Raw genomic sequence first — 8,325 nt, forward strand, 5'->3', positions numbered from 1 at the left:
CTCAAAAAGGCAAGTGGGAGTATAAGAATCTCGAAAAGTTCAAGAGCCTTGAAAGAGTTCAAGAAAAGCTAATTCGAAATTCTTGAAGAAATTTGAGAAGTAATCGAATCAAAGCAACAATATGAGCATGATTCACCTCATGTTACAAGTGACAACGCATGGTCTCATTAAGTGTAATGGGAATAATAACCATGTGTCAAAGGTAGTACATTCCAAGTGCACATCCTCAATTGTCGTTTCTCAGTGAAAACTAAACAAAGTTGTTGTATGAGTTTCAATTGTTGCATAAAAATCCACAATGATGACTAGCATATGTAAAACTTAGCCAAAGAAATATGATTTCATATTGACTAAGAGTTCTAAAATATTCATTTTGGAACATGATGATTATGCAAGTAACAAAGATGATTTGACAAGTTATAACTCCAAGTGGTTTAAAAACCAGGAAATCTGAAATAGATTCTAAATCTGTAAGCAAGTGTATGACACTTGAATAATTTGCCTAATTGGGTGAGACCCATTATAAGCAAAACAGACAAGAAAGAAAAATGTTTTCTAACTAAAGCAAAGACTTATTAAAGGATTCAACTAATTCATAGTATGACTATGACTACGATGAAAACTTTATATTAGTCATGTTGCAAAGATCTATTAAAGATATTTTAGTGATTACTACCTTATAAGATATGGTAGATGGACTTCAAAACACTTTATTGAAATTGATCATGAAAGAAGATTTGTATATGATACAATCAAAAGTTTGAAGATCCAATAATCCTAGGGATGCATAGCATCATGGAGTTAGTGTTCTTAATTTTGAGTTAATCAAATTGTTTGTTGTTCTCGTAAAATAAAGAAAAGGTCTTGTGTTTACAAGATGTTTAGTGGGAGCTATGAAGTCTTCTTGGTCTAGTATAAAGAGAAAATTATTCATTGCTTGAAGAGTCAAGTGGTGGGTAATGCATTTTGTATGAAAAACCTTGAAGAGAATGATGAGTACATTTGGGATTCAAAATCTATATAGATAGGTTTTGATTGATGTTTGATTTTGGTTAAGAAACTTATATTGATAAGATTCTTATAAGGTTCAACATTATATTGAAAGGAGTTTCAATCCCATGTAACATGGCACAATGCTTATGATTCAATACTTTGAGAAAGGTTGATGAAATTAAGGTCTTGAGTGATGATCCTTATGCAGTTTGCAAAGGATGCATCATGCATGTCATGGGCTATACTCGTCTATTTGATTCACATGTTTTTAAGAACAAGTGATGATAGATTTCAATCAAAATCCAATATAACGTTGGAATACAAATTAGAAATTCCAAAGTTCCTTGCAAAAGGGCGAAGGAAAATTCTTAATGTATGGAGATGAATATGATTATAAAATTTAGAAATTGCAAAATTCGTGTTTATGAGAATGTCTCATGAACTCTACTTACTAAACCCCTTCCATTTCCAAAGCATGAGAAAATGCTAATGAAACTGGATTGAGGCAAATGATGTAATTAGAAGTTATATTTGTTTTTGGAGAAAAACAAGTTACATATGTAATACATTCATTTGCAGAATTATGTTTATCAATTGAAACAAAGTTTCAATCTTATTTAATCGTGGTTTCAAGATTAAATAAAATGTCCAAAATAATTATGGATTAATGGGCTCATCAGGTTAATTTATTTAAATAACCTGGTGAATGAAACCCCACAGGTGAACTAAATTCATACATTATTTAAGTTCCTAGTTCAGAATCATTAAAGTGGACATAAATGATTTCATAAATTGGACTAGCATGTAAGATTGATTGGATAGCGCAGTTTCATGGGCTATAGGAGCGTAGTGAAGCTCGGTCAATCACATGGGTATGCATGAATGATGCATGATCGAACTATAGACCTACTTTGAAGTTCAAGTATAGAACTTCCGGATATATTAGTGGATTCCTTTGACATGAGTGGAACATTGATTTCATTCAATGATTAATGTAACTGTGTACATTCAAACGTCTTCCCGTAACTGGAGATTATAAAGGGTATTTCCTGGTTACCTCATGATTTGAGTGGGAGCCTTGGTTGCCACAAGATTGGATAGAGTCTTCCTATTTAATTAGGAATGTGTCTTATTTTGGCCTCTTGAAGAGGGAGAATTCAGAAAATGCATGGCCGTGCTCAAATGTGTTACATAGTAACCATTTATTTTGTAATTCTAACTCAGATATCAAGAAATGATTTGTAGATTAATAATGATTACATAAGATGCAATCATATTATCAAATTGACACAAAATGACTTAAGGAATTTGAATATTGCGCACTTGTCTCAGACAAGTGGGAGATTGAAGGAATTGTGTCTTCGATAAGTGCAATTACTAGATGTATCAAGGATCACTATTATGGAGATAATAAGTTCATTCTATTGGGGCGTCATCCTCTGTTGCTAGACTATGAGAGATGACCTTTGGGCTAGTCAAATGGTCCAAAGCCCTTTAGAGTGGATCCTATATTGGTCACACACAAGGGTAATGGGTTAAGCAAGTTAGAGGCCCATTAATGGGCCTCATGAGCAATTAATTAGTCATAAGTATGATTGGGCTAAATGTAGTTTGAGTGGGATTAGGAATTGGGCTTGGACTTGGACTTGGACTATTATTTAGAGATATGATCTATAAATAATAGTCATGCCTAGGGTTTATTAATTAAGTCACAATTAACATATAGTGAATTGTGAATCTAAGCAACCAACATCCAAAAAGCCCTCATCCCTCTCTCTCTCACTCGCACGCCTTTTTCTCTCCCCTCTCACCCACGGCCGGCCACCCCTAGTGGCTCACGTGGTGTTGCGCGGTGGTTCTTGGCTAGTTCATTGTTCGTTCATCTCCGTAGAAGGTCGATAGAAGGGTTCTTTCGCGACTAAGTAGCATTAGTGGAGGTCTTAATCTGTGCCCGTGGACCAAGTAGAGGAATCACGCTTGAGGTTCTTTATCTCCCATTGTTCTTGCTCGATCGCACGTGGAATCACGCTTCAAAGGTACGATTATATGTTCTTTATGTGTTATGCATTAGATCTTGGGATTAGGTACTGTATGAATATGATTCATGTTTTTTCGCTGCGTAGTGCCTATAATTCCCTTCACAAAGCCCACATCCCTGAAATCGTCCTTATCCCCTCCCCTCTCCCCCAACCCCCGAAACCACTTGTAACACCAACCCTAACACTCGAAATCACCTCCTCCATCCTCGAAACACAAAAACACAACCCTTTCTCTCTCCTATAATCGTCGAAAATAGCAATCAAAAGGAGTGACGAGAGGATTTTTGGTGCGAGGATGGTTTCTGGTACGTCGAAAAAGTGGGGTTAGGGATCAAAGGTGGTGGCTTGGTTTTGGTTCTTGCCGGTTGGGGAAGTGCGACCGCCAACGTTGGATGGCTGGTAGTCTTTGGTTTTTTTTTTTTTAAAAAAAAAATTTATTAATTTAAATTTATTTAATTATTTTTTAAAACCAATTAAAAAGCGACACTTGTCATATAATTTGTTTTTTTAAAAATTAACGTTTTCTTCAGGTAACCGGTAATCCGGATTGAAGAAAGAAAACACAGGTGAAAGTTGGGATCATTGTAGAATAATCGAAAGTTGCGATTATTCAAAGTAAATTGATCGAGCAAAGTTGGGATTATTAAAGTGAACTTTTCCTAATATTATAGCAAACATATGTGAATAATATACTTGTTTGAATTGTCTTGATATATATTTTTTTAATATCAACTTAGGGTCTGTTCTCATACGTTGAAATTCAGTTCAGTTCAGCTCAGCTCCTAATTTCCTTCTCTTATAAAATATTTATTTCAGTTCAGTTCAGTTCAGCTGAGTTCAGTCAATGAGAACAGACCCTTAATTATCATTTAAACTTTACGAGTAGTAATTAAAAAATTATTGGTCAAATTTTTGCATTGATAAATATATAGGCCATATTAGGGCATTTATTTTAAAATAAAGATAGTAATATTTAACTAACTTGAATTCAATTTTTACTTAGTTCACCTTATTTTTGCTTATCAAATCTGATTAGAACTTGCTTTTTCTAATATGATTTGATCTGATGATTGATTTGGACTTATTATTTATGATTTAATTATCTGATTGACTAAACAATACATGACCTAGTTTATATGTATGCTAATCTTACAAAAAAAAATAGTATATAAGTGGGGTTGTGTTGAATTCTTTATTAATATACAGTTTTAATAATTTTATCCATTACGTATTAAATATATTTTGCGATTAAAAGCACATATAAAATGATGAAATATGATATGTAACTTTTTTATTATGAGATCATCATCACTCATGGTATAAAAATTTATACCATCCCTCTCTCTCTACCACTTTCTCATCACTTCTCCACATCATCTATACCACAATACAATATATATTTTTTTCAAAAATCATCCCACCCATGGTATAAAAAAAGTTTACCACCCACTTTCTCTCTCCTATTTGTAATAATAATACACTTAATTTAATTATAATTATATTTTATTTTATTATTGGAAATAACTGATTAATATTTGTAAAGTTAATTAAATAAAATAAGCAAGTTATGTAGTAAAAAGTGAATTCGAAAAAATTTATAAAACTATATCAATATGGGTGTCGATGTGTAGATCTTGAAAAATAATGAACAATGGTAATTTTTTCATAATTTTTTACTTTATAATTTTTTCTTAAAATGCAATTGAAAAAAAAAATGATAACCAGGCCACATGACGTGACCTGGTTGGTTCATGTTTCACGAGGACCAGAACAATTGTTTACCATGGGATGATATATACCATTAAATGATATAGTTTTATATCACCAATGTAGTAAAAAAATTGCATTTTTTTTATGAGTTTTTACACCGTGGTATAAAATTATACCATAAGTGTTGATGCTCTAATGTGATTTAAACTAAATAAAAATAAGTCACCAACATAGCTAATTATCAAATAAGGCCTAAATAATTATAGAGGACAGGAAGTGAAAGTGATGTTGTATGCCCAATAAGATGCCTAAAAAAGGGACCAAAGATGTCACTTATAGCACCATATATGGATGATGGCCTTCTAAGAACACAAGGCCGACCAAATTAAGGGGAATGTTAGGGTCAAAGTAGGACAAGTCTACCTTCATTGGCCGCACATTATTCACTTTTGCTTTTTTCATGACTTGATGATTGATTATTACTATGCATGAACATTACATTTTGCCTTAATTTTGTTTGTTTCCTTGTGGAAAATCTACTTTAAGGGCTTTTAATCATAGTTATTGATACTTGTAAGGCGGCTTTCATACTTATCATTGCGTAATTTCATGATTGTTGGGTTCTTAATAAAGTAATTTGTACATGGTTAGCTTTTCTTTCTATCAATTTTTGCCGTTGGAGGTTGAAATTGATCATTTTAGATAGTGAATCATGTGACCCAATTGCTAAGATGAACTACTTGAACGGTTGATATAGATTTGCTTTTGGCCGTTGGAGGGAAGAGTGATGTAAACTCTCTCCGTCTCATTTTAGTTGCCATGAATATAAAATGACGAGAAGAAAAAAAAATTAAACATTATTTGTTGTGATGTTTCTCTGATCACCTTTTACATTACTTCCGACTAATAAAAATTGAGTTTAGTATCACATTTACTGTTTTTATTGTTTATTACTTCCTCCGTTCTTTTATTATTACACCACTTGCCTTTTTAGGAAATTTCACAAATATTGCACCATTTCTTCTTTAGGAAAAAAAATTATTTGTGTTCACACTACAAATACCCAACATACCTTTGCCTTTTTACACTTACTTTTTAGTTTATCAATATGTCACTTGAACAATTTTGTATTTTTACCTTTCTCTCTTACTTTTTTCCACTACCAAAATATTTGTACCCAACCTCTATGGTGCAATAATAAAAAAAACGGAGGAAGTACAAGTTTTCACAATTTGTAATAAACAACAAGATCTTGACATAACAAAATTTCACAATTTGAACTATTGTTTTCGGTCTTTCCTCTAATTTACTAAAATGTAATTAAGATTCAAAAATCCATATGCCAAAACATCAAAATAAGTAATTGCATACACCAAAAATCATAATTATAAAATGGAAAAAACAAAAAAAAAAATTTACCTTTAAGTATGATCATCAAATCGTGCAACCATAAACTCAATTCAATATATACAGTGAGTAGGTGATCTTCCATTTATGAAGGCATCACCAAACTTGCTAATAAGTGGGACCATAATAATATCAAAGTAAGGAAAATGCATCAACCATTAAGGAAACAAAGTTGCTAACCTACCACCGTATCTAGGGCATTGTACACTTCGATAAAAAGATTTCAGATTCTAGGAAAGATTGTTTATACTTAAGTTATAAGCTAAGAAAGATACGAGTTCAATTTAATTTAATTAAATATTAAGCTAGTAGTGACAAATTTAATTAGAATGTTTAGGGTAAAGTGTTTCTTCTCCTTAGATTTTTGGTTCCATACGTGTACTATTCATAAGACCAATAACAATAATCCTATATTTACTGCGTAAATTACAGATTATCTAGCTCACGATCGTTTTGGGGGAAAGCTCATATTGAATGTAGTGCCAACACTATGTGCGAATGATCTTAGTTGTAGAGAATTCGTCTTATTTTCAAAAGATTTCTAATAAGATAGGTTCAAACAAGATAAGTTTGTCAACATAAAATAAATTGAATAAAACAAAGCCGTGAGTGTAACTAATACATCATTACAAATTTTTGTATGTGGCCGACCACATGGTGCGGCAGGGGTTACTTGTAGGATGTTACTTGTATTATGGGGTTAATTGGAGGGTGTTACTGGTTTTGGCCAGGGTGTTACTTGTGTTCTGAAGTTACTCGTAGGGTGTTACTGGTTTTGATCAGGGGTTACTTAGCTTGTAGGGTGTTATTTGTTTGGTATGGGGGTTTGGTTAGGGGTTACTTGTAGGGGTTACTCAGAATACAAGTAACTCATACAAGTAACCCCAAAATATATGTAACACCTATAAGTAACACATACAAGTAACCCCTGACAAAATCAGTAACACCGTATAAGTAACCCCTGCCGCACTATGTGGCCTGCACAGCGCTGAAAAACCATTGATACATTATATATGAAGGTATAAACCGATGTACTTCCATATATGTTATGTTGTATTTCTTATTAATCTCCCTTGTGTCCATCTAAGTCTTTTTCATCTTGACACTTGCACATGTGTCGAGTGTATAAAGTTTTGATAAAACTTATCACTAACACAAAGAAAAGGAGACCTCTAATCAATGAAGACAATGACAATCCAATGTAGGCATAGACTGTAATTCCATAGATTATGTTCAATTTCATTTATAACTATCTAAGAGTCCATTTAATGGGTTGACTAGGCATGTTCACATTTATTTGATTTCGGTTTAATTCATTTCAGTTCAACTCTAATCAGGTCAGTTCAGCTTCTAATTTCCCTCTCTCATAAAATATTCATTTCAGCTCGGTTCAGTCTAGTTCAGCTCCAATCAATTCAGTTTAGATCATTTTAATAAATGTGAACATGCCCTTAGTAGTGTTTTATTTCAATCTATCATACTTAACTCATTTCTCATATAATTAAAGATTCTATTATTGAAAAGTATAAAATGCATAAACTATAACTTTCTCTTCGTCTCTCAGCTCATAATATTTTGATCCCATATGATAAGATAATATCTTATCAGTTTAGTCCAAATATCACCTTTATTTTGTTTTAAGTTACACTTGAAGAAAGCTAGGAGTAACGATCTCAAAGAATTTTTTTTTTTTTCTCATTCATTCTTGTTCATATAAAGATTTTTGATTGAGAAAAGTTGATAAAGTTGTAAAAAAACACTCAAATCAACAAACACATACTTTTTTTTTTTTAATTGACACATTTCTATTATCACGCTTGCCAACGTATGTTTTTAACGATTTATATATCTAATTATCAACATTGTAAAATTACAAAAAGTGGATATTAATAAAATAACATTGAAACGATTCAAACAGTACAAGATCCCACATGATTAAAACAACATTAGATTTAAATAGTGTAAAAGTCAAACGGTGTTAACTAAATAAACGGAGGTAGTATAATATTACAGTGACTCTTATTTTCCAAATAAAAATAGCATTAGATTAGAATTTTTTTGGTCTCCTTATAAGCCGCCTAAAACTCTTTCAATGCTCTCAATATACACATCTAAAGAGCTAATAATGCAATAGAGCCTAACTTGATTTGCCTAAATTAAATATGAAGTGCTTTAT

Source organism: Chenopodium album, chromosome 7, assembly GCF_948465745.1.
Source record: "Chenopodium album chromosome 7, dcCheAlbu1.1, whole genome shotgun sequence".
Taxonomy (NCBI): domain Eukaryota; kingdom Viridiplantae; phylum Streptophyta; class Magnoliopsida; order Caryophyllales; family Amaranthaceae; genus Chenopodium; species Chenopodium album.